This window comes from Mustela nivalis (genome assembly GCF_964662115.1).
Source record: "Mustela nivalis genome assembly, contig: HAP1_SCAFFOLD_1882, whole genome shotgun sequence".
NCBI classification, from domain to species: Eukaryota; Metazoa; Chordata; class Mammalia; order Carnivora; family Mustelidae; genus Mustela; species Mustela nivalis.
Window position 1 is genome coordinate 53,061 of NW_028134782.1, and position 27,447 is coordinate 80,507.

At 54.0% G+C, this 27,447-nt stretch overlaps 1 long non-coding RNA gene across 1 annotated transcript; it reads right to left on the reverse strand.

Annotated features, from left to right (window-relative positions):
• Nucleotides 1-62: 62 nt before the first annotated feature.
• On the reverse strand, nucleotides 63-25,722 carry LOC309858118. The gene is made up of 3 exons (XR_014308041.1): nucleotides 24,588-25,722; nucleotides 2,797-2,981; nucleotides 63-209 (listed from the first exon to the last, which is right to left on the reverse strand). It is a non-coding gene; the product is annotated as an uncharacterized lncRNA (long non-coding RNA).
• Between the last annotated feature and the right edge of the window lie 1,725 nt (nucleotides 25,723-27,447).

A 27,447-nucleotide genomic window follows, 5' to 3' on the forward strand; every position in this document is an offset into this window, starting at 1 on the left:
CAGAAATAGTAATTATATGTAGACAGCAATATGTAGCATGATAATAAATAACGCTATTGACATTTTTGAGCATTTATTCTGAACCAGGAGGGGCTCCCGACTCCACAGTATTAACTCACTTAATGAGTTGCCATAACGTGACTCCTCCCTCTGTTGTCCCTTCTGGTGCAGGTGCAGGTGCCGGAGAGAAGAGGCTCAGAGCAGCGGTCCTGAAAAGAGACGAGTCATCTCCTAAACCAAAGGCCAGGATGACCTCCAGCACCCAGGGCCCCCAGCCACGCTGGACTCTGATTCTGACTTGCTTTCCGCATTCGCTTCCTCTGCTCATCTACTCAACAAGCATTGCTCAGCCCCCACAGTGTGCCCGGGGCTGGGGCGGGGGAGTGGGGGGACTCTGTCCCTGCCTTGGAGAGCTCCCCTGCTCGAGGAGAAGGATGCATGTGGACAGGCCTGTGGTGGGCGTCTCCGAGCTACAGAGGTGGGAGGGAGAGGGCGTCCTCCAGCCTAGACTTGAGGGCAGGGGGGTGATGCTGGGCAAAGTTTCTCAACCTTTAAGGGTGATAGGAGGTAGGTGAGTGGAGTCAGGGACGGGGACAGGGCAACAGAGCAATTCAGGTGCATTAAAGAGGTGGATCGAAGTAGCTTTCATGTCTTCACTGACACCCCTATTGTTAACAGGCTAAGAGGACTGGACCTCAGTTTCTTTGTCTGTCAAATGGGAATAATAGAGCCAGCCTCCTAGAGTAACATCCACGAGGAGGAACATGTCATGCACCCTATAAAGCATTCTGGCAGTTCCTGCTACGGAGTAAATGCTCAAAATGTCCTTACTAATAATGACAATGATTATTGCTTCTAGCAAGTAATAGTGTTTTCCATATACGTAGCGTCATGGTAAAGATTTTTTTTTTTTTTAATGTGCTGGATTTTTCAAAGTGAGTTAAGAAGTAGCATGCTCCCAGCAAGTTTAAGCTAATATCCATATCCCCGTGTTTGTTCTCATGTGCACACACCTTGGAATTTTACAAACACACATCAAAATTCCCCTGCGATGTCCACAGGTCCCTTTTCTCTCCCTGAGACTTTATTTAGAAAGACGTGGAAATCCAAGGCTTTTCTTTTAAACTAATAGAAAGTCATTTCCTTGATGGGGAATTGAAATTCCTTACCAAATGGCAAAAGGAACCTAATAATAAGCAATATTTGTAAGTAGTACAACTCCCAGCGTGGGGCTTTCTAAGTCTAATCTAGGCAGCCACAACGTTCATCTTTTACAACCGATGTTTCCCTTCACAACGCGCCATGGCTTCGCAAGGACATCCATCACTGCCTGGAGGCAGTGGCTTTTCCCCCTTCTCTCCCCACATCCAAATGTGCTCAGCAAGGCATCGAGGAGGAAGATGGTGCTTTATGGGAAATTAAAAATCTGGAATTACTGTTTCATCAGGTGACAGAAGAAAGAGCGCAGGCTGAGTAAGACCAGCCGGGTCTCGGGTTCCGGCCACCTCCTCCCACTTGTAAGGGACGCCAGTCTTGTTCCCTCTCTGTAAGACAGGCCACCCCTTGGATTCTTGATTGCGCTTGGCACAGATCCTGGTACCTAGGAAGTGTTAAGTGAGTATCTCCTATTATCATTACTGTCCATATAGACTGAGGGTAAGCCCGCCCTTTCTGCAAGGGACTTGGAGAACCCCATGGGATAGCCCTAGACAGCATCTGCCCTTTAGAAACAGCCTTAGAAATTTGGCCAGAGTGGTGCCTAGATGCCTCCGGTGCTGAGCAGGGTGAGATCCAAGGTCAAAGCCATAAAAGAAACAGAACCCCAGGTAAAGAGGCTGGCTTTATTATTCCCATTTGACAGACAAAGAAACTGAGGTCCAGTCCTCTTAGCCTGTTAACAATAGGGGTGTCAGTGAAGACATGAAAGCTACTTCGATCTTTTTAGAACTTTTCTTTGCAGGGAGTACAAACCAGGGGGAAACCTGTGCCAGCTCCCTGTCTCCACCCCAAACACCCTGTGCCCCCTACACACATGAAGCGCAGACAAAACCTTGGCTGATCCGGGACGCCCACCGAACCCACAGCTGGAGCGCGAGTGGGGAATGTGTGCTGCTCCCATGACAGTAATCCCCGTGGGATGACCAGCCCGTGGCGAACGTTCCAGGCTCTCCCCACTGCAAGCACTTGGTGCTGATTATCTCATTTAATCAACCATCCCTTGAGGGAAATGCCATCATTATTCATCTCTTACAGGCGAGGAAAGCAAGGCACAGAAAAGTCAAGAAACATGCTGCAGGCTCCCCAGCTCCCAGGTGGACCTAGGATTTGAACCCGGGCCGTGTGACTGCAGAGCCCAGGTGCCGGAGCCCCCAAGACCTGCCTCCCCCACCCACTGCCGGAGCTGGATGCTGATCTGGGCCTCAACGAAACGACCGCCCTTGGCCACTTAATCCTTGACCTCAGAGGCAGAGCTGTCCTCTGGGAGAGCCGGGCCGAGGGAGGGGACAAGAGAGGCTCTGCCTTGGGCTCAACGTTTCAGGAGGTGTCATCGGACGGGGACGTGTGTTCCAGGAAAGGGGGCTGGCCTTGGCGAGCTGTGGCAGGGAAGCAGGGAATTCCCGAGGCCAGAGTAACAAGGACCCGTCCAGGAAAGCTCAGAGGTGGGGAGGAAAGGGACACCGCGGCCCCTGCTCACCCCTGAGCTCCATCTGACTGGCTTCATTCAGACTGAGCGCCGCCGGCTAAACCCAACGGCTACCTGACAACTCAGTTTCTGGAAACGAAGCCATCCATTACCTCACAGGCACCCAGGACTTGGTTTCTGTGGGAAGTAGACTGCTGCCTTCCCAAGACGTCAGGCCTCCACCCGCCGGGCGCTGGGTTCTGCCAAAACCCAGATGAGCAGGAAACGGACTCTCCCCCAGAGCCTCCAGAAGGAACGCAGCCCCTTGAGGCCCATGTGGGACTCCTGAGCTCTGGATCTGTAAGAGATCAAGCCCCCAAGCGAATGGCCCTTTGTTACATTAGTAGCAGGAGGAACCAGACCCAGTTCTTGTTTTATTTCAGTTAAACTGTTGATCGGCCGGTGGGGCTGGCATTGGTGCGGGGTGTGCTGGGAACTTGGTAGTCGCCTGGTCCAAAACCTGCATCGGAGTGTGGCCGGGAGGAGGGGGCCAGGCGGGGGCAGCCAGGGGAAGAAGTGGTACAGGAACGAGGAAGGCTGCTTCCCTGGGCCCCTCAGGACAGGAGGGCTGCTCGGCCAGACAGCAGAGACACACCATGCGTGCTGTGCACTCGTTTTCTTTGTCTATTGCGACATTCTCTATGTCGGACAAGGAGACAATCCTTAGATTCCTAGGAGAGGAAGCTGCTAAGATACACACTAAAGACCATGTCATTCCACTTCAGTTATTTTGAAGGTGAGCAAGAGCAGCCCAGAAGGGCCAAGGAGCTCATCGGAGGCCACACAGCCAATCACCTTAAATGGAGCAACACTGTTTGGTCCAGCTCCCACCTGCCGTCAGATGGTCCTTCTGAACAGGTAGGATTTGGCAGAACATAGCAGAAAGTGTGGGTTGTCCCCAGAATCTGTGTTCCTCTCTCGTTCCATTTACAATTTTAGCTGGTCACAGGACCACCCAGGATAAAGATACATTTTCCTTGCAGTGAGGTGTTGGCTGTGGGACACAGCAGTGTGGAAAGTGTTCTTAAAAGGAGCAGAGGATCCCCTTCTGTCTTCCTTCCTCCCGGATGGAAAGGAGGTTTGATGGCTGGAGCTCAAGCAACAATTTTGGAGCATGAGGATGGCAGAGTCACAAGTTGAAAAAGGCTAAGACTCCAAAAACTTTGTGAAACCTCCCTAGCCAAAGCTAAGTTAAGCAATAAAGGGGGGAAATTAGCAGGTTTTCTAGGAGATAAAGACAAGATACTTTCCAGACAACTTTTTAGGAAAGGCCTTTTATGCCCTCCATGACTATTGCCGATCCTTCTCAATTCCCATCCTGGGGAGGAGGCTGTTGGGTCACTTTCCTGAGGTGATGCTCTGTCTGCAGGGTCCAGGATGGTTCAGCTTGGTGCACCCCTGCCCTTAAGAGTGTTTCCCATTGGCCTGTGCCAGTCACATGACCATAACTAACCCCACACCCCCAGGCAGGCTGAGAAATGTAGGGTATATCCTGGGCAGCCCCTGCTCACACTCGGGGGTCTGTTACTATGCAGAGAAAGGATGTCAGAGGTCACAAAGGTCCTTGCCACATGAGGGCTTGACAGCTACTGAGGAAAAACAAATTCAGTAAGGAAGTCCCTTGTCCCATAGGCACAGAGCTCTGTTGTCCGTAACTCGCTCTCGTAGGCCGAGACAGATACTGAAATCAGGGTTGGCCCAGAGAATCCAGGCTGCGAGGCCATGTTTTCCCTTCCAGGAGTCAGGCCGCCGGCATTGGGAACGTATCACCATCGCTCACTGAGCTCGGCAACCTTGTGGGTTTCCTTCGGCTGCTGTACGAGGCACCACAACGTCCGTGTCTTAACACAACACACAATTGTCCCCTTATGGTTCTGGAGGCCAGACATCTGGAGTGGGTCTCCCGGAGCGGCAGTCAAGGTGTCGGGAGGGCTGCGCTCCTCCCGGACGGAGGCTCTGGGGAAAAATCTGTTTCCTTGCCTTCCCTGGCCTCTAGCGGCCTCTTCTCCCATCTCCAAAGCGAGGAAAGGCCCGTCTTCGCTTTCTCACACCGACACTGGCCCTCCTGCCTCTCTCTTCCACGTTCAAAAGGCCCTTGTGATGACTCTGGGCTCGTCTGGATAATCCAGAATAATGTCCCATTCAGAAGTCGGCTGATTAGCAATCCTACTGCCGTCTGTGACCTTCATTCCCCTGCCGTGGAAGGCGACACCTCACGTGTTACAGGGACTCGGAGGGGGACATGTCTCGGGGGGCCTTATTCTGCTCTCACAGCATCCTTGGGAAAATCACTTGTCTGAGTGTTTCCTCGTGTCTGACTCCCACGGAGACTGGTGTGAACAAGAAGCAAAGGCACCAAACCGGCCACCTGCTGGCTTTGTCCGACCACGGGCCGGAGCGGCTCTCCTCACCTTCTTTCCTCTGAGTCAGCGGCTGACGTTGGTAAACCGGCCCCTTTCATGCGAACATGCACAGGTCCTATTTCTCTTGACCTAAGGGTAGATCCCGCACCCTGGGCCTGCTCGCTAGGATGATGGCAGGGACTGGCCTGAGCCTCAGCTCCCGCAGGCCCCGCTGCTCCCTGGTGCTTGTCACCTGGTCCGCTGCTTCCATCACGTGGCCTGCCTGACCCCACAGGAGTGCAGTTCATACCATTTGCCAAAAAACAAAAAACAAAAACAAACAAAACAAAATATACACACACAAAGAAAACCCCCAAAATAAAAAAAAAAAAAAAGAAAACCCCCAAAATGAAACAAAACAGGGACGCCTGAGTGGCTCAGTTGGTTAAGCCGCTGCCTTCGGCTCAGGTCATGATCTCAGGGTCCTGGGATCGAGTCCCACATCGGGCTCCTTGTTCAGCAGGGAGCCTGCTTCTCTCTCTGCCTCTGCCTGCCACTGTGCCTGCTTGTGCTCTCTCTCTCTCTGACAAATAAATAAAATCTTAAAAAAAAAAAAAAAAAAACTTAAAAAAAAAAGAAAAGAAAAAAGAAACAAAACAAAACAACAACAAAAAAATCCATTATGCAGAAGGTGCCCGATAAAGGGTGGTTAGTATTACCCCTGTTGGCAAAGATGCGTTAACACGCTGACTCACTCTCGAAGCTGGGTGTGCGTGAGAACTCCCGAGGGAACTTCGAAAACTCCTGGTGTCCAGACCAGTCTCGCCAGAACCTCCGGGGTGGGGCCCGGTTGAGGGTTGCTACAGCCCCCCAGGGACCCCAGCCACCTAAACCCGCAGTCAGAGCTCGGGCAGCTGCCAGCATTCCTCGCAGCAGACCTCCCTCCCCAGCCGTCCCTCTCAGAGGGAGAAAAGGGGCAAATGTGAGCCTTGCGGACCCATTCACCAAATGCCTGTGGCTCTAACAAGCCTTTGCTGCCTGAGCGTCCATTTCCGGCTGCAGACACCTGAAGGCTGGCTGGAAGCTTCTGGAAGCTTCCAACAGTGACCGGTGTGGGCTTCTCGGACCAGTGAGGGGCAGATTCCAGACCCCATAGCTCTATTCTGTCCTAATCACAGACCCCTGGGGTTAGAGCCTGGGCGTGGGCCCCTGACACCCCAGGAGGCCCGTTCTGGCTGCTTTCCCAGTGATTTCAGGTCCTTTCTGCTCCTCATTCCGGGGATTCCGAGGATGGGAAACCCAGGAGAAAGAAGCACCCCATTTATGAACCGTGTTGACTGCATCTGCAAGCATTTATAGAGCTCCTACTGTGTGCAGGGCTCTAAGTGCTAGGGACAAACCAGGCTGAGATCTGGCCCTTGGCAGAGCTTACGTCTGATGGCAGGAACAGACCCCAGTGAAAGAATCAAGAGGTCTGCTGGACCGGGCCGGGCAGAGGGCGGTGGTGTAGGTATGGTGCCGGGGGCTGGGGGGGACAGCACACACGCGGCAGGCAGGGAGAAGAGGCCAGACTGAATATGTTTCCCCACTTTCCAAGAAAACATTCTAACATTACTTCCACGGAGAAAAAGACTTGAGAGAGAAAGTCCATCTGAAGGGAGAGGCACAGAAACAGAAGAGAGAACTCTCAGCTGCGCCTTCGGAAGGAGCCTCGCCATTTTACACACTGGAGGCCCCACTGTCCTCTGCCACCCCGCTGGCGTGTGACCACATTCCTGCACGTAAGCCCCCCAACAACCACGGGGCCCCCCACGGGATCCAGCCCGCCCAGGGCCACAATTCAAACACCTTCCAGGCCGGGCAGGCAACCCAGATGGGCAGCAAAAAGAGAGACTGCGTTTTTCATGTGAACATGGCCCGTTATTCTTACACACCGGCCACTAATTTGTAGTTTTTAGGAAGATTCCTGTTTGCTAGAAAACACCATCTGTGCTAACTTTGCCTGTGGACTCCCATCTCCCCTCCTAGTTGGCTGCTCTGGGTTCCTCCTGGTCCTCCTCAGAACACGGTGTCTCCCCGAGGCTTCCCATGACCCAAAATAGCCACAGGCCGGCTATTTTTACGGGACTGTAATGGCACAGGTCTGAGGGGCCAAGACCAGTGCGGTGCTGGGACTGGAATCCTTTATTACGCTTTATCATCCAGCCCCGCATGGACACGGTGGGGTGGGGCTGGAGGCATTCAGAAGCCCAAGAATGTTCCCACCGGTGACTGCAGGGTGGGGGAAGGCAGGCAGCCCTGGAGGGCTATACATTGGACACCCCAACAGGTGGAGCCCAGTGGGCAGGCAGCCACAGGGAGGAAGGCGGTTTCCCGCCCCACATCCACTCAATCTGGTCCTCTCCCGGGTCCTAAGGGAGTCATTTCCCTAAACATTTGCACGGCAGTTGCCCGAGTCCTCAGTCAAAATGCATGCAAATCGAGGGCTGTGTCCCAGAGTTCATCCTTGTCAGATGCCCTGAACTGAGCGCTCCCGGGAGAGCGTGTCTTTCTTTCATCCCCCAAATGCATACTGAGCACTGGCTTTGTGCAGGCTGTGTAGCGGGGGCTGGGTCACCAGAGGGAGCAGACCAGCCTGGGCTCTCACGCCCAGCGCGGAGATGGACTCACAGAACTGCGCCGTGCCCCGCGCAGGAACCGGTGTCTGTCAAGTGCGAGGGTAAGATGTGAAGCAGGATTATGTTAGAATAGTCTTTGCAGCTTCATTTACAAGACCCTCAGACTGGCAATGCCCACCGACAGGGGATGGGGAAGCAAAGCGTGCCTGATCACAATAGGATATTCTAGATTACTGAGAGCAGAGGAGACACCGAGCCACAGGGACGCAGCTCAGTACAGGCCACGAGAGCATACTGTGGACTCCCACCCAGAGATGTCTCCAGGGCAGGAAAGTTAATGTGTTGGGCTGGGAATAAAGACAGTGGTTAGCCATGGGGGGAGCGGGGCGGTGGGGCCGGAGGGGCCGAGGGGCACCCGGGTCAGCTTCCATCTCTAGCTCTGGGCGCTGGGCACACGGCGTGTATGTGTATTTGGGAAGTCTCACGCACCTGTCAGCTGGGATTTGCACCCTGTTTTCACTCCTTATCAATAAAAAGTTTACATGAAATAACAAAGCAGGGAGGAGGGTGAGGAGGGGAGGCTGGGCCAGGAAATAGCGCTTAGACGCAGGACACCCAGTTAAATTTGAATTTCAGGTAAACAAGGAACCACTTTTGAGCCTAAGTATGTCCGGAATACTGCCAGACCCACGAGGCGTGTGAGCGGGACCGTGTCCCCGCCCCCCCGTGTCTCCAGAACTGGCTCCCTCCGTCCTATCCTGCAACCTCTGGGCAGAGGTTGGCAGACAGCACATCCGTTCCCCAGATGGGCTGTGCTGGGGTGCCCGGCTCTGCACGGAGACCTGGGACTTGCGGGCAGGGAGCAGGTAAACAAAAGCCCGCAGCTGCCGACGGGACCTTGCAGCCTCCCGAGAAAAACATAAAATGGGGCTGACAGCCAGCATCATCAGAGCCCCACGGATAACGGCCACGAAAGGTCCCCAGGGGCCCACAGCTATTAGGTGCCTCTGTTGTGATGAGCAGCATTTATTGGATGCCTGCTGTGTGCCCCACATCCTGGCACTTACTCAGAGGAGAACTTTGGTAAAAAATGTCAGTCAACTGGATGAATGAACTGTTGGTTTGTGACTGTAACCCTCACGGGGGCTCTCACAGCCCCCACATACCACACGGGGGCGGCTTCAGAACCCTCCCCTGAAGCCTTGGTTTCCTTCTCTGCAAAACAGATGACAGCGACTGGCCTGCAGAGCACGGTTCTGGGTCTCGCCAACAGTCCTTTGGGCCAGATGACGCTCAGCTGTGGGGCTGTCCGGCATCGGTCGGGGTGTAGCGGCCTTCCTGGCCTCGACCCCCAGACGCCAGGCACATGCCCCTCCCAGCTGCCACAACCAAGGAGCGTCCCCAAACACCACCAAGCGTGGGGGTGGGGGCTCGACTGCTGGTTGAGGGCCTCTGGGTTGTTATGAAGATGAATGGGGTGGGCTGATGTCGGGGAGGGATGGAGCAGGACCCCCCAGCACTTACTAGTCGCCGTTGATGGGGGCATCTCCCGCCAGGGCTGGCTTCTAAGCCTCACCCAGCGTCCGACTCCCGGGCCCACTCAGAGGGCAGGCTCTGAGGTGGCGGGTCTGGGCCAGGACACAGCTCTAACCTGACTTTGTTTACTGTGTTCTGTTTTTGTATATCGTTGGCCGGGAAGGGGAGCTTGGTTTTTTGGCTTTTTTTTTTTTTTCCCCCGGACTTTTTTTTGCATTTTGATTTTTTTTTAAGTTGCATTCGAATAGTATTTATCTTGAGGCGGTTCCTGTGCCGAGGGACTGCCTCCCGGCCTCGCTCTATTCCCAGTCCTGTGGGAAGGGCTCCAGGAGGGCTCCGTCAGGCACGTGGAAAAAATGCACACCCAGAAGCGACACTGTCCTGCATCTACAGCCCACTGCTGTATCCTCCTGGCTCTGAGGCTGTGGGCAGCAGCCTGAGCTCTGGAAGCCTCAGTCTTCCCCCACTGCAAAATGGGGCCAGTGGTGTTCACGCCTCCTGCTGGTAGGGGTCTTGTGGGAATTAAATGAGATTATATACACAGAAGCTCTTGAGAAGGCTGAAAAACAACAGTCACTGTCAACTGGAAGGCAAGGTCATGTTCAGATCCATGGCGCTGAGGCCAAGGAGATGCTGGGAAAGCCTGGGACAGGCCGGGGACTGTTGCTGGTGACTCCGCAGGGGGGTCTGGAGGGTAGCGATGGGCTGAGAAAATCCATGACACTCAAGTGAAGGGGCCCCTGCAGGACGAGGCTTGGAGGAAGGAGCTCTGGGGGCAGACAGGTGCAGACAGCGCGCCGGGGGCAGCCCCGGAGTGGGGAGGCCTGGCTGGAGGGGCCGGTGGAGGGCCCAGCAGCAGCTCAGCTGCCCTCTCGCCACGCCGGTGGGAGGGGGACGTCCCGGTCCCCGCGGAGAGCTGCAGAGAACAGTCACCACGCCAGCAGCCACCTCCCCAGGTGCCAGACCTGAGCGAGCAGAGAGGGACTCGCCCAGCACCACTTCCTCGGCCACCAACCCCATGTGCCATTTTGGAGGCTGGTCTGGGCCTGGGGACGGGCAGCGACTGACTGGGTGGCCTGGATGCAGAGAATCAAACTGAAAGTCCAGAGCACCATTATTAGCCTCCATTATGGGTGAGTAAGTTGAGGCTCAGAGAGGTGGGTAACCTGCCCGTTGGTCACCAGCTAATACACAGCAGAGGGCACTGACGCCCGGCTCTGTCCCATTCGATTATAAACGCCTTCTTCTTTCCCACTGGCCTCTCCCCCCAGGGGACTCATTTTGGGCCCAATTCCTCTCAAAAGATGCTTAACATCCTCCTGCACCATCCGCTTTCTCTGTCTGTGAGAGCTGCCTGAGGGGGACCCAGGACGGAGGCCCGCTTGGAATCTGAAGATGTTGTTTCCCTGGGATGACACACCTCCACCAAGCAGCTTCCTGTCCTCCTCAACCTGAACCCCGTCCCTTTCCCAAGAGCCCGGGGGGGAGGGGCGGCCTCCAGGAAGTCAGGCTGCCAGGGGCTCCGCGCTGTGCTGAGGTCTGATTTCAGCAAGGAAATTGGCCAAGTCAGATTGCAGATGTCAGAGAAAGTTCCTCAAAAATCGTGTGGCCAGGGAGGAGGGGAGGAGGGTGTCCCACACCTCCCACACTTCGGGCTGACACATACGTCCATCTACCTCAACAGATTTCTCTCCTGCAGCTAACACACAGGCCTGTTGTCTTTCCAGAATTGCTTAAGAGTAAAAACAACGCCGCTGAGGTATCACGTCGGCCTGACAGAATGTGACAAGACCATTCCGTCTCTGCCGCCCTTTTGCAAAACCCCATAGCCCTGGTCCAACCATGAGAAAACACACCAGGCAGACCAGGGCTGGAGGGAGTTTCACAAAAGTCCTGAGCTGCGCTCCCCAGGATGCCCGGATCACCCAAAGCAACGAATACCGGAGAAAGTGTCATGTCCCAGAGAAACAAGGAATCCTGAACGAACGAGTCCCCGCCTCCCGGACCGGCCCTGGAGCAGGGAAGGGAGGGGGAATACTGGTGAATTCTAAACAAAGTGTAGACTTTAGCGGATCATAATGTGCCAGTATCAGGCTCTCGGCTGGGACAACTGTACCCTGTACCAGTGTCGGGTAGGATGGTAACAGTACGGGAAGTTCAAACTGATGGAGGGCTATATGAGAACCCTCCGTACCTTCTTTGCAACTTTGATTCCAAGTTCAAGGGCACCCTTGAAGTGCACAGGGAGTCCCAGGGAGCTTGTATATACAGAATTGTACAAAGCCAAAATTCTAACATCCTTTTCAGCCCCTCTGCCCCAAATCCACTCCCCAGGAGCTAAAATGTGATGTGTGGCTTTCCTTTGCCTTCGGGGATTTCTTTCACTTTTCTTTTTTTTTTTTTTTTAAGATTTTTTATTTATTTGAGAGAGAGACAGCGCAAGTAGGGAGAGGGACAGAGGGAGAGGGAGAAGCCGGCTCCCTGCTGAGCTGGGATCCAGACTTGGGACTCGATCCCAGGACACTAAGATCATGACCTGGGCTGAAGGCAGAGGCTTACCCAAATAAAACCACCCAGGCGCCCCCGGGAGTTCTTTTAAAAGGCTCTTCCGGGGCACCTGGGTGGCTCAGTGGGTTAAGCCGCTACCTTCGGCTCAGGTCATGATCTCAGGGTCCTGGGATCGAGTCCCGCATCAGGCTCTCTGCTCTGCAGGGAGCCTGCTTCCTCCTCTCTCTCTCTCTGCCTGCCTCTCTGCCTACTTGTGATCTCTCTCTGTCAAATAAATAAAATCCTTTAAAAAATAATAATAAAAAAAATAAATAAATAAAATAAAATAAAAGGCTCTTCCGGGGCACCTGGGTGGCTCAGTGGGTTAAAGCCTCTGCCTTTGGCTCAGGTCATGATCCCAGGGTCCTGGGATCGAGCCCCGCATCGGGCTCTCTGCTCAGCAGGGAGCCTGCCTCCCCTCCTCTCTCTCTGCCTGCCTCTCTGCCTGCTTGTGATCTCTGTCCGTCAAATAAATAAAATCTGCAAGAAAAAAAAAAGGCTCTTCCAATGCCAGATGACCTATCCTTTTGGAAAAGCCCCGAAGCATAATGGGCTGCCTCCAGAAAGGTCCCACTTGGTCTCACTTCAGAGAACATAAAGCCCACACGGTCTGAGCTTCCACCTGGCGCTAGGCCCGCTGCCCCCTTGCCTTGTCTCACTGTCGCTAGCCCCCTTTTCAAGAGGAGGAGACTGAGGGCCTGAATCACAGCTAACAGGGATGGAGCTGGGATTCGGGCTAAACCTGATGGCAAAGCCCTCACCAGTCACACCACCTCCTAAAGCTTCTCCTCCACTAGGGCACATGCCCCCTCTCCCTGTCCCTGTCCGCACAGACCAGCCACATCAGCGTCACCTGGGGGCTGGCTAGATATGCCTCCAGCTGCCCTAGCCTGCTGCGTCAGAACGTGCCTTGTAAGGCGCTTCTGGGGCCCCGGTGGGCACTTAGAGCCTAAGAAGTCAGCTTGGACACTCTCCCCTTGTAAGGGACTCCAGCGAGAAGACCCCAGGCCCATTGTGACTCCGGAACCCACGCTGAGAGCAGGGACAGCCAGGCCAGGAGGCACGGTGACGTGGCTCAAGGACATCCGGGTCTCACGCTTCAGCCAGGCACTCAATTGGCATTTTCTTCTTTCCGGCACAGGAAAACGGCTTTAAAAAGCTCCCTTAGAACGCAGCCTGGGAACCCTGGCATGGCCAGTCCCTCGAGTCTCTGGGGAGGCCACTCTGCCAGGCCGGGCAAGGCCAGGAGAAGATACACGGATGCAGAAGTCCGGGCTGGCCCCACACGGGGCTCCCCTGCAGCCCCATGGGCAGCTGACCACCCCTCCCCAAGGTTGCAGCCACGGTGCCCACGCATTTGGGGGACTTATACCACCTCCGGCACAGAGTATGCCCTGGGGCAGGGAGGCAGCTCGAGAGAGGGTGTAGACGCAGGACACGCTCTTCTCTCCCCCAACCCCTGCCCTTTGTGGGGTCTGGAGCTCCGCAGACTGGATGTAGGACTGTTTTAGCCACCCACAGCCCGTAGCCTCTGCAAGCTGCTGCACCCACATCCCAGCCTCGACTTCCCCATCTGTAAAATGGAACTCAGGAGGGTCTCCTGAGACAAAGCAAGATGGTACCGTAGAACAGGGCAGCAAGCCCTGGCTCAGACTCAACGAATGCCAGAAAGGTCAAAAATGGACAAAAAAGCAGGAGGATCAAAATGGGGTGTGGCCGGATACCCAGACAGTGCCTGAGGGGCTCTGCACCCAAGTGAGGGAGCCACGTCAAGGGGATACCACACAGGAGGACGCAATCCTTCCTGAATGTGGGCACAAGTGCTCTCCCCATGTCGGGGCCACCGCAGGGTCCCCAGCCGCTCCAAAATCCAAGGGCAGGGCCTGGTGACAAATGAAAATTCGGGGCACTTATTTGAAACGTTCTGAGAATTTCAAGACAGTGACCTCAGAGCATTAAACCAAGATGGGGGCCCTCAGAGTTCGGGGCCCTGAGGAGCTGACCAGGTCACAGGCCCTGGAAGCCAGCCTTGCCTACGGGCCTCTCTGCCTTGAGAGTGAAATCTAGAGACCACTGCGAACAGAGGCCTTTACCCTCCCCTGCCAGCCGGGCCCGTCTGGCCCGCCTGGTGGCTCCCCATCGGTCAAAGTGCAAATGGGTTGGCGGTCAGTGTGGCTCACACCATTATCAAGAGGGGCAGAGGGAAGAGGGGAGGAGGCTCTGGGAAAATTCAGACTGTCAGCAGACAGCTACAAAAGATTGAGGCCCTCGGCGTCAGCAGCCAGCAGGCCGCCAGACACCTGTCATGGTACCAGCCATGGCACTTCTCTCATTCCTGTGGTCCAGGAAGAAAATCAGCTCGTACAGAGGGACACCATCACCCCCTCCCCCATTCCAGGCAGGGGCAGGCAGGCCCTCCGAGCCGTCTATACAACCCTTGGGCACACTGCGGGGGGAGCCCGGCATCAGGTAGAACCCTGTAGCTTGGGGGGGCCTTCCCAGAACAGCCCTAGGAGACCTCCGGCCAATGGCAGCCAAGGGGACAGGCCTGGGGCCTACACACTGGGGGAGGCACACTGGGGAAGGCTCCTGCTGAGGCCTTGATGCCTCCTGGAGCCCTTCAGATGGGGGCGCACAAGGGAAGGGAAGGAAAGGAAGCAAAGGGATTCAGGGGGTGCCTGGGGGTGCCTGGCCGGCTCCGTGGGTGGAGCAGTGCAACTCCTGAACTCAGAGTTGTAGGCTCGAGCCCCGTGGTGCATGCAAAGATTACTGTAAAAAATAATGATAACAAGCTCTTTAAAAATAAATAGATAAATAAACAGAGGATTTTGGCAGGGGTATCACCAGAGGGGCAGGCAAGGGCCCGTGGGTAGCAAGGCCAGGTTGACAGGAGGAGCACGGGAATGCAGGGCAGGGGATTAACTCCTCCCCGCCAGTAGCGGTGGCCACAGACTGAGACCAGGCCCTGCTCTCGGGGTGCCCAGATTCTGGGGTGACCACAGACAGACAGCAACCCCAGCCACGCATGAGCCAGGCCATGTGTAAGTTCTCCCTACAGACACGGTGACCAGCGCTGTTCCACACGAGCTCCACTCACCTGGCAACAGTTCCGCAACACACCACCACCAGTCGCTAGAGGAGGAGCCTGAGGGTCAGAGAGGGGCCTCCTCTCTGGGCTCACGCAGGGGTCAATGGCAAAAGCCGGATTTAGCCCAGATTCAAGTCATGTTCATTTTCTTCTGCCTTCTCGCTCCTCCCAGCATGCATAAGCGGAATCAGTCTCTTCTTACGGCAGCCCAGAGAAGGCAGGGGTCCAGGGGGCTTGCCTGGGGTGACAAGGATGCAGCAGTGGGGGCAGGAGGCATCATTTGACCCAATTCTTGTTCTAAGCCAAATGACATTTGATTTTTGGAAGGAAGTCCTGGGCTCCCTCCCCCACCACTGGTGGGCTTTGAAGGTGGGCTTCCCCACGGGGTCCCATGTGTGTGCGCAGAAGGGCCTGTCCTTGGTTCATGGTCTGCTGTCAGCATCTGGAAGTTCTTCATTATTTCTGAAAACAGGCCTCCATTTTCATTCCGCATTGGGCCCTACAAATTCTGCTGCTCGTCCCATGCCACTGTGCCGGGGTCATGCAAAGGCAGGGTCTCACCCCAGGTGGAACATTCCAGGAGCTGGCTGGCCAGACCACCTTCATTGCCTTGACGTGCTCAGTACTAGAGCCTGAACTGCCCCTTATAGGGGCAGATCTGCAGCCTTTGGCTGGGCTGGAGCTGGGGAACTTGGCTGGAGCTAGAACACCCCAAGACGGGCAAGGCCTTACCAGATGCCCCAGGAAGATGTTCCCCCTCCCCAGAGCTCCTGCTGTCTACCCCTCACCCCTGCACCTCAAGAAATTTGCCGGCCGCTCTCCCCTTCCCAGTCTGGGGTGGCGTCGCCCTCCCAGGAACAGCTGCACCTCCTTCTGCCCTGGGCTCTTCCCCCCATCTCCTCCTCCTGCGCCGGAGCTCGGAGCACGCAGCACGCATCTCCTCAGGCTGTAGACGTTCCCTGCATTGGTTTCCTGGCCCCGGGTAGGGTGGGATGGGGAGGTGTTTGTGCCTCTCCGTTTGTCTCACCAAATGCAAAGACAGTTGTCACCTTCGACACCACTCTCACCTCCCCCTTCCTAACCCGCAGGACACATTTCCACATCTTCTGGAAAGAGTACTCAGAAAGTTCTTCAGGACCCCATCGCACTTGAATCCCTGTGTCTTGGGTAGCAAAAGCCCTGCTCCCAGAATCCAAGGGTGGCCACAAGGCCCAGGCCTGACTGATCAGCTTATTCCATCCTCTAGACCTCAGCCACTAGTTCAGGGAGAAGAACGTGACTCAAATTGATATGATCTGAGTTAATTCTATGAAAGCCTTGGGAAGAAAGAACCAGACTTTCTACTGGAAAGGGAAAGTGGGAAGATGTAAACTTTGAGCTGTCCGGGGCCGATGGGAGAGGAAGACAGAGCCAGAGATAGAGAGAAATCAAGTCCCGATGACAGCATTTGAGCCCCTGGATCCAGCCGTGCCTGAAGCTAGACCAGATCATTTCAGCCACATAAACATTGTCTTTCTGGGGTACCTAGGTGGCTCAGTAGATTAAAACCTCTGCCTTCGGCTTAGGTCATGGTCCCAGGGTCCTGGGACAAGCCCCTCATCAGGCTTTCTGCTCAGTGGGGAGCCTGCTTCCCCCTTTTCTCTCTGCCTGCCTTTCTTTCTGCCTACTTGTGATCTCTGTCTGTCAAATAAATGAATAAAATCTTTAAAAAATAAAAAACAAAAAACATTGTCTTTCTTACGGCAGTTGAGTCAAGTTTTGTGTCACTCCTGCCAGAAAGAGCCCTGAGCAATGTACTGTCTCCCTCTGTTGTGAAGGATACAGCTGCACATGTACAGAACCCCCACTCAGCTCCCAGCACAGTTGCCCAGGACTTGGAGAAATTGCCAAAGCTGGCCAAAGGAAGGTTTTGGAAAGCAGCCCATGCTTCATGCTGGTTTTTCTTTCTAAGGCTCTTTGGCCAGGAGTCCTTCCAAAGAGAGGTCTTGTGCTTTCCTGTGGCACAGAAGAGGTTACATCCCTTATAGCAGGGGGAATCCTGGTCCCAGTTACAGGGTCCCTGCAGAATTCCCATCCCCTGAATGTGGGCAGGACTGTGACTATGACTAAAGGTCAGTCCCATGAGTAAGTTACTGATTCGTTGACTTGGAGTTCACCAAAAAGGAGATTATCCTGGATTGGTCTGACCAAATCAGGTGAGCTCTTAAAAGGAACCAGGCCTTTCTGAAAGTAGGCACTGAAAGTGTGAGAGAGCCTAATGAGGGCAGTCACCTGATAAGACCTATGAGCAGCCTCTAGAAGCTGAGAGCCATCCCTAGCCCACAACGAGTGGGACAATGGGGTCTCGTTCCTGAACTGCCAACAACTTAAGGGAGCTTGGAGGTGGTTCTTTCCTCACTTAAGACTCCAGATGAGAACACAACTCAACCCACAACTTGTCTGTAGCCATGACTGACCCTAAGCGGAGAACCCAGCTACAACGTGCTGACTCCTGACCCACTCCCTTATTACCCTGAGATAATAAATGGGTGTTGTGTAAGCCACTGAGTTTGTGGGAATTTGCGGCATTGGGGGTCCCTGGGTGGCCCAGTCGGTTAAGCATCCGACTCTTGGTTTCGGCTCAGGTCATGATCTCAGGGTGGTGAGATGGAGCCTTGTGTGGGACTCCTTATGGGGTGTGGAACCTGCTTAAGATGCTCTAAAAAGGAAGGAAGGGAGGGACGGGGGAGGAAGGGAGAGAGACGGAGGGAGGAAGAAAGGGAGGAAGGGAAGGGCATGGGAGGGGAGGGGAGGGGAGGGGAGGAGAGGGGAAGGGAGGGGAGGAAAGAGAAAGAAGAAATGTGCAGCATTGGAAATGCACACACCTCTCCTCTGCCTGGCTCACTCTCTCTCCTCACTCAGGTCTCTGCTCAAATGTCCCCTCCCCAGGGGCCTTCCCTGACCTCCCATTTCAGGCGGGCTCCTGTTCCGTCACCCCCGCCCCGTCACCCGTGCTCATAGCCCCGCATCCCATGCTTGCTGACTCAGGGCCAGCTCCCCTTTGGATCTGGAACTCCGGAGAAGAGCCTTGTCTGGGCCCCGGGCCCCGGGAACTGGCCCGTGAGGACGCCTTGCTAGCACCAGCCGAACAAACGAGAGAGTGAGTGAATGAACGCATAAGGAAGTCAATGACGAACCACCAACTTAATTGCCCGCGAGCGCTGCCAAGTTGCAGCTCTTGTGGGGAGCAGATAAGACTGCGGTTTCCAAAGTTCCGCTTCCTCTTGAGCAGCTGAGACGCTCCCCATGACCCCTGTGGCCGGGGCCGTGGCCCCCCCCTCACAGCACATGTGAACAGGAGGCTCGGCGGCCTCCTCCACAGAGTCCCCTGGCGAAGGGAGGCCGGCATCCCAGGGCCAGAGCGGCCCCCCGGTCTGTGTGGTCTGGGCCTATTTTCTGACCTCTCCATGCCTTGGTCTTCGTATCTACAAAATGGGTACAGCAAGAGTTTACCTGGCTCCCGAGGCTGCCTGAGGATTAAATGAACACATACACGTGCAGGCTGGGAACGGCCCCAGCCAGTGTCCAGTAAGCAGGTGTTAGCACAGAAGCCAATGTGCCGTGCTATGGAGAAGGGTGGTCTTGCTTCCCTCCCCTTCCCCCTTCTTGGGTGCAAGCTGTGGCACGTGATTGGCCTGATCTGGGGCACGGCCAGGCCAGAACAGGGAACATGACAGACCATTAGTACGACAATGTCCCACAGCCATGGGTAGAGGGGCTATGTTAGTAGTGGAGGGAGTGTTTTGCCATGTTGCTCCTTTTGGGGGACTTGCCCAGAAGAAGTCCCAGTGCCCCCCTTTTCCTGTCCCGAGCAGCCCCTGAGTCTCTCCGTTCCCACCACCAGCTTCGCTCAGGAAGACACCAAGGACACAGAATGCCCAGCTCCCAGCCAAGAGATCACGCCAAGGCAGCTCTTCGGTGAAGACAAATTGAGGAAGGGGGCTCAGGCCTGATGGGCCCCGGGCACTCTGGTGGATGACCCTGGGGAACGCAAACACCTGCCACGCCCATCACCAGGCTCGTGTCCAAGCAGGGACCTCACCGTCCAGGAGTGGGGCTTGGCCAAGAGCCACGGCCTCCCAGGGGGCCGGAGGGAGGAGCATGTGCATTGCTCACAAATGGTGAAATATACATCCCATCTCTGGCGGGCTCCCACCCCAGGCTCCTCCGTGCCCCTCCTCCCGTCCTCCCTCGAGCTGGGTCCCCCAGTGCAGGGCAGAGCAGAAGTGTCCTGGAAACACGGTGTCGACAGCACATTGCCCCAGACAGGCCCTGTTGCCTTATCTCACCCCGGCTCCCAGGCCGGGCCTCCGGCGCATTTCGTCACCGGCCCCGAGCGAGCTGCCAGGCCCGTGGAAGCTGTGCTCAGCACACGCGGAGGGAAAATTCCCAGTTGACATGCCAGCACATTGACTGAGGCCAAGCTCAACCCAGGATCAGGCAACCTTCAAGGAGCTCCCAAGCATGGACACAAGGACATGCTCCCCAAGGGACGCCGTTGTCTCTCTGACGGGCCCCCTAGCCGTCCCCACCTGTCTCTGCAGCCAACCTGCCACCCAGAAGGGCTGACCCCCGCCCTCGATGGAGCAGGGCGGGTAGACAAGAGAGGCCCATGTTCACTGACAGCCAAGGGCTGGCTGGTCATAAATCAGGCCAGCTCATCGACCACAAGAACCCCAAGCTGGGTCAGAGCCACACAGGGTGGGGAAACAGAGGGCCTGTGGGACGGGAAGGCACACGTGTCATCGTAGCTGCCGGGCCTCGGTTCTACCCCCTCCCTCCGTGTTTCGTCACTCTCTCTCTGACCCTGCCAGAGGGAGCTCCTACCTAGAGTCACTTGGGGAACCTACAAAAATAAAGATGTCTGGGCCCACTCCAGCAATTCTAAGGCAATTAGTCTGCAGTATGACCCAGGCATCAGGATTTTAGAAGCCCTTTGGATGACTCCAAGGGCAGCTGAGGTTGAGAACACAAGCTCCAGGTTCAGAAGCAGAGCCACGGCCCACAGGCTTGAAGGCTGGACCCCACCCCACTGCGAAGATCACACAGTCTGAGGTGTGACCAGAGCCCTGGAATTGTGCAGTGCATAACGTGTGCAACTGGACCCAACAGCCATGATAGGGGCACAGGAGAAAATGAGTATCCAGTCTCCTTTGGGGAGAAATTACTACTTAAATGTGCAGATTTGAATCCTGGTCTCACTGTCTGCTCACGGGATTTGTGCTTAGTTCCTCCTGCTACCAGTCGTGGAACTGATGGTCTCCGGAGGGACAGAGGCAGAAAACAGAGAATTACACAAATGAATATCAATAACAAATTTGACACATGCACATGATGGAAAATATCAATAAGGTAAGGGTGGAAGGCCGAACAATGATGTCTCAAATTCGTCCATGCCCCAATCCCCAGAACCTGTGAACACCCTAGATTATGTGGCATAAGGACTCAGGGCTGCGGATGGAGCGAAGGTCATTGAAAGGCTGACTTTTTTTTTTTTTTTTCACATATCCACTAGATTCGTTTTCCTTAATTTGAAGCACTATCTACAATTGATATGTTACAATTTCATATGCATCGATAAGCTTTCAGGCTGTGGGGTCACTTAGGCAGACAACAGGATACAGAAAGGCATTGGGGATTACAGAGTGGAGTGGGAACATGTAGGCAAATTAGAACAATCCACTTCTAAGGGAACAAGTCAAAGACGGTGTATGTCTTTTTTTGAATTTTAAATTTCTACTCCTTATTTTATTTTATATTTCAGTTTACATTGAGGAAATCTTCATTGTTTTAAATACATTTAATTATTAAAATTATTTATTTATACATTTATTTATGGAGGGATAGTGAACACGTAACATTACATTAGCTTCAGGTGTGTGCCACAATGATTTGATGTTTGTGTCCACAGCAATGTGATCACCACAATAGTCTAGTTAATGTCCCTTGCTATATATTGTCAAAAAAATTTTTTCTTTTTTTTCTTGGGGTGCTGAGAACTCTAAAGTCTACTCCCTTAGCAACTTAGCCATATGCAATACAGTATTATTGACTACGATCACCAGGCTGTACCTTCCATCCCCAGGATGGACTTATTTATCTCAACAGCTGACCTAGAGGTGAAGACATTATCCTGGATTGTCTAGATGGGTCTGATGGAACCACAAGGATCCTTCAAAGTGGAGGATAATACATACTTAATGTTTATGTCAATTATGCCTCAAGGAAAAAGAAGTGGAAGAGAAAACTAAAAGAGAGAAGCAGAAAGACAGCAGATTGAGGACCCTCTTGATGTGGCTGGCCTGAGGATGGAGGAAGGGGCCACGAATCATGGCACCGACTCCTGCCAGCAACCCAGACCAGCAGGAAACAGGGGCTCTTTGAGCCTCCAGAGGGGAGTGCAACTGGCCAGCATCTTGCACTTGGCTTTGTGAAACCCAGCACAGAGATGGGGGAGACCCTGCACCTCTGACACTTGTAGAACGTGGTAGTAGGAAATGCATATAGTGTCGTCTGGTTTAGGGGTCAGAGAAGGAGGCTTCCTAGAGAAGTGGAGTTTGAGGTGAGACACACAGGATGAGCAAACATCAACCCAGCAAAGGGAAGAGGCAGAGGTGCAAGGGCCCTGAGGTCAGAGGGGACCTGGTACAAGAAAGGGAGGAAGGGACTGAAGCCCAGTGTGGCTGGAGCCCCAGATTCCTCACCCGTGAGACGGGACTGTAACAGTGTCCCCTGACTGTGATGAAGAGGGCCCGGGAGCCGTGTAGCAAAGTATCCGAAAGAATGGGGTCTGCAGTCCGACCAGACCTGCGCTCAAACCCTAAGTCTTCTGGTTACAGCCTGGGTGACTTTGGCATGCTGTTCCCCTCTCTGCACCTCAGTTTCCCCACCTGTCAGGCTGCTGTGAGTTTTAGTTAAGAATGTGTCAGGCAAGAAAGGGGAACCCTCCTACACTGTTGGTGGGAATGCAAGCTGGTGCAACCTCTCTGGAAAACAACATGGAGGTTCCTCAAAATGTTGGAAATAGAACTGCCCTATGACCCAGCAATAGCACTACTGGGTATTTACCCTAAAGATACAAACATAGTGATCTGAAGGGGCACGTGCACCCGAATGTTTATAGCAGCAATGTCCACAATAGCCAAACTATGGAAAGAACCTAGATGTCCATCAACAGATGAATGGATAAAGAAGATGTGGTATATATACACAATGGAATACTATGCAGCCATCAAAAGAAATGAAATCTTGCCATTTGCGACAACGTGGATGGAACTAGAGTGTATCATGCTTAGCGAAATAAGTCAAGCGGAGAAATACAACTATCATATGATCTCCCTGGTATGAAGAAGTGGAGATGCAACATGGGGGGTTAAGTGGGTAGGAGAAGAATAAATGAAACAAGATGGGACTAGGAGGGAGACAAACCATAAGTGACTCTTAAACTCACAAAACAAACTGAGGGTTCCTGAGGGGAGGGGGGTTGGGAGAAGGGGGGTGGGATTATGGACATTGGGGAGGGTATGTGCTTTGGTGAGTGCTGTGAAGTGGGTAAACTGGGAGATTCACAGACCTGTACCCCTGGGGATAAAAATATATTATATGTTTATAAAAAATAAAAAATAAAAAAATTTTAAATAAAAAAAAAAAAAAGAAGTTAAAAAAAAAAAAAAAAAAAGAATGTGTCAGGCATGCTTAACAAATGCTGGGTATCACTGTTAGGAGACGGAGGCCCAGAACTGGAGAGGAACGTGCTCAGGTTCAGAGCCTGGTAGCTGAGCTGGGTGGAAATGAGTCTCCTGGCCCTGGCCTTGGAAGGACCCAGCTTCTCTGTCTGCAGGGCCATAACCTGAGGCTGAGAAACTCACACCAGGAGAGCTCTGTGAGTGTGAATGTGCACATGTGTGTGCACATGTGTGTTTCAGAGCATGTGGTTGTGTTACAGAATGCATGCATGCAAATGTACACATGAGAGTGTGAGTGTGAGTGTGCAGGAGGGTGTGTCTATGTAAATGTGTGAAATGCCAGGTGTGTCTGCACATAAACAGGCATGTGTGCTGTGAGTGTGTGTGTGTGTGTGTGTATGTGCACCTGTGGATGTGCAGGTGAGTGTGTACATGAATGCACACACATGAATAGGAGTGTGCATGAATGTACCTGGTGTTGTTGAATAGAGGAGTGAAGATACTTACATGGTTGGAGGACAGACAGACAGTGGCTAGTAAGTCCCTATGTTTAATCAACATCAGTCCAGCCAAACTGGGACAGTGGAAGAAATACTTAACAAAAGGCTCCTGGCCCTAGTGGGTTTCTTGCAACTATAGGCCCTCATTTAGGAGTGTTCTTCCAGAAGGCAGCTCACCCTCAAGGCAAGTTTTACAGAGATGGTAGGGGAGGGGCAAGGAGCAATCCTTCCCTTGAAGAGATTTTGGCAGCCCCAGCTCTGGGCACTTACTCTGTACTGGGCACCCCGCTAATGACTTCACAAGCATCATCTCATTTAGTTCACGCAACAGCCATGTTGTTCACTTTACAAATGACAAAACTGAGGCTCAGGGAGCTACATAAGACTCAGTGTGATATACTGAGTTTTGAAGACTTTAATTCTCTATCCCTCTCTGTATATAAAACACTTTGCAAATGACTTTGCGGATACAGCCATCAAAGTTTAGGGGCGCGTGAGTGGCTCAGTTGGTTGAGCAACTGACTCCTGGTTTTAGCTCAGCTCATGATCTCAGGGTCCTGGGATCAACACCCATGTCAGGATCCGTGCTCAGTGGGGAGCCTGCCTCGGATTCTCTCTCCCTCTCCTCCTGCCCCTCTCCCCACTTTTATTCTCTCTCTCAAATAAAAAATTTTTTTAAAGGGTAGTGTTAGGGTGCCTGGGTGACTCAGTGGGTTAAGGCCACTGCCTTGGGGTTGGGTCATGATCCCAGGGTCCTGGGATCGAGCCCCACATCGGGCTCTCTGCTCGGCGGGGAGCCTGCTTCCCCCTCTTTCTCTGCCTGCCTCTCTGCCTGCTTGTGACCTCTGTCTGTCAAATAAATAAATAAAATCTTAAAAAAAAAAAAAAAGGGTAGTGTTTACTTCCCCACCTCTAGAATCTGGGTTGGTCTTGTGATTTGCTTTGGATCCCAGAATTGCTGGAAATGACTTTTTACCATACCTTAGCTTAGGCTCAAACAGCCTTACATGCTTCTGCTCTCTCTCTCTCTCTCTCTCTCTTTCTCTCTCTTTCTCTCTCTGTCTCTCTCTGTCTCTCTCTCTCTCTCTCTGTCTTTGACTCCTGTCTCCATCAAGAGAACAAGACTGTCAGAGAATGAGAGACACGCTACCCAGTTGTCTCCATCACCTGGATGATAGCCAGCTGCTCCCCAGAAACAGCGCCTCCGGCTGACCCAGCAACTGACCACAAACACATGAAGGATCCCAACTCAGACCTGAGGACCATCCAGGGGATGGTTAAACTAAGTTGCTGAGTCCCCAAATCGTGTTGTTTTAAGCAACTAAGTTTAAGGGTCATTTATCACACAGCAACAGCTAGATGATACACTTATAATCATACGAAGCCAGGCTCATTGGACTCCACAACCCGTGCTCTCGACCCCTATATTCAGCTACCTCCCAGAAGGAGAATAAGCAACAAAGCCCAAAGCTGCTAAAAATCCCACTCTGGCTTCCGAAATGTCATGTACACCTTCTTTGGAAGATATCTAATCCCCGCTGTCACCCACCTTGAGACCTCCTGGCTGGGTCTGGCTCTTTTCCCTCCTTCTTTCCCCAGAATCCAGCAGGGATGGGGCACTTGCGTCAGCCTGTGGTTTCCCCCGAGCTCCCATTTGATCAACACCAACCCTGCTCATTTCCGAAGTCAGTTCAGAGTGTTGGCAGAACGAGCCCAGGGTTTCTACACGTACATATCAGCCGCTATGATAAAAACCAGCTGTAAGCTCTAAAAATAGCCTCCGCGGGCTCCCAGAGAGGCCAGGTTCCCCGCTACGGAGAATGAACCCCAAGGTGGGGCACCATGTTCTGGGGAGATGAACACCTGCCGCGCCCGGCAGTCCTGGGCCAGCCCAAAACCTGCCTGTGGGCTGGGCAGAGCCTGAGTCCTGGGAGCAAACTCCTCCAGGAGGCATAGATGGGGAGCCGGGCCCTCTCCTCGGGGAAGTCGAGGCAGGGCCCAGAGAGTACTCCAGAGCAGGCATGTAAGCTGGCCTTCTTGTCAAGTACCTCCCTTCCCTTCTGCTTCTCTCTCCCTGTGTTATCACCTTCATAAATAAAAGATCAGGCTGTGGAGGGAGGCCACCCCGGCTCCGTCCTCGAAAGCTGTGACTTCATCCCATGAGCCTCAGCTGCCTTGGCCACATGAGGCCCGTGCCTCAGGGGCAGTGGTCAGGGCCCACAGGATGTGCGGGTGCGGAGCTGAGCACAGGGACGGGCCAATGAGCCAGTGTCCAGCAGCTGCCATTCCTCCCTAGAGAAGGGTGGCAGTGACGGCGACCCCGCCTCTCTTCCTCTCCCTCATCCGTGCCCTCCTTCTGGCCCTCAGTCCTCTCCCTGCTCCCCTTGGGCCCCTGGCCTGGCTCCCCGGCAGGTTCAGAACCGGGGCCTGTCTTGCTGAATTCCACCTGCAGCCTGACCCCACTGCTGGGACTTGCCCCACATCCGGCTCACAGAGGGAGCCTGGGCAGGCACGCTGTCACCCTCCTACCTCTGTTAACTCTCAAAACAAGCCCTGGGGGCTGTTGGCTTCACGGCTGTATCCCAGCGCCTAGAACGCTGAGTGGCACATAGTAGGTGCTCAATAAATGTTTGTTGAGGGACCAAAGGAATGAGCAGGTTTCTTATCATTCCCGTATTACAGATGAACAACTGAGACTCTAAGAGGTAGGTTAGCCTTAGCATGTAGCAAAGCACAACCCTCGGAGGGTGAGGGAACCCAGGCTTGGGTGGATGAATGGTCCCAGAGTCAGGGTTTGAACAGAGTTTCTCTGGCACCAAAACCTGAGTCCTAAACACCGATGACTGCCTATTTTCCTGCCTCTCCTAGCTGATTTCTCCAGCTCAACATGCTTGCCATCCAGAGACCATCATGCACACGCTGTGTGGCCTTAGCTAACACACAACCTCTCTGAGCTTTGGACTCTGCCTCTGTAAATTACACAAGAGACCAACCTAGCTGCCCTCGTGCAGGATTTTCCTCAGCTCATTTTTCATCCAATTTCTTGGTATCTAGTGCTGGCCGTGGCATGCCGTTGGTGCCAAATAAATCTTTGTTGATTCATTAATTGAAAAGACAAGTTTACTTTAGAGCACAGAAGTCTGCCCAGAAGCTCTGGGTCGATTGTCTCCGGGAGCCTATTTCTTCTCTCTCCACTTTAAAGAAAGAAATCGCAGAAGGCAAGAGAGCCACCAGGCATACGGCTCATCCTACATCAAAAAATAGGCAAGTGCATGAGAAGCTTTCCATTAAATGAAACGTGGAAGGAGCAGAAGCCACGTGGGGTATGATCCCAGCCTCAGGGGAGGGCGTCGAACACCAACTCCTGGTTCTACGCTCTTGGCTGAGAAACGTTCCACTTTCCTCCACCCCCACAGGAAGCTGATGGCTCTTCCCTTCTGTGCCAATGTCTTGCCAGGCTCTGAGAGACGCTGGTGAACGAGCTAGCCCACTCCCTACCCTGAGAGGGCCATCCAGAAGGTTCTGAGTGGAATCTCTGTGGTTCCAACAGAGCAGCCACCAGTTCCCAGTGAGCGCCTTCAAGTGGCAGGTGGGTGGGCTCTGGAGATCATAGAGAACTTTCCAGAGAGGTGGGGGCGCCCCCTGTCCCCCCAGGGCCAGCATCAAAGGGTGGCAGCCACGAGGGTGGCAAGCCCCAAGCCCCTCGCAGGAGCCTCCAGGGGGTAGCCCCCTTTTACCGCACCAAGGAGAGGCTCTGGGCTCTCGGGACATCTGGTGCCCTCCCTGCCCTCCCCCTCCAGGGCTCCGCAGCTCTGCCAGGCTGCCCCGTCCAGCAGAGGCCCTCCTGGCCCCCCCGGGGGTGAGAAGCTCACAGACAGCCTTGTCTGCAGCGTCCCGGCCAGCCCCCGCCAGGCTGGCTCGCAGCAGGAGCCGCACACGCTCGCCTCCGGTCTGTGGGAGCAAAGCTTACTCTGGGCTTGCAGAGAGCTGTAGGGAGAGCATGTTTATTTGGGGCAGATCTCCTGGCCATGACTGCGGGGACAGGGTCACTTTCACTTTCAGAGACTTTATAAACCCTTCCTGCTGACCTGATCGCCACGGCTAGGCTGAAGTGTCCAGTGGACCCGGCCCAGGCCACACACCCAAGCTGCTGGGGAGAGGGAGGGCACAGGGCCCCAGGACTCATGCAGGGTCCCCCGTGCTCGGAAGGGCCCCATGCTTGGTTTAATGCTCTGCTGTTGCCATCTTGTAAGTCTTGCTACTCTCTGAATAGTGGCTGCACAGTTTCTGGGCCCCCATTTCTGTAGCCAATCCTGGAAGAGGGGTTCTGAGGGCCCAGCAGGTGAGCCCTGGGTCCCTGAGATGCTCAGGTCCTCCGGAGAGACATCTGCCTCCGGAGAGGCGGTGGA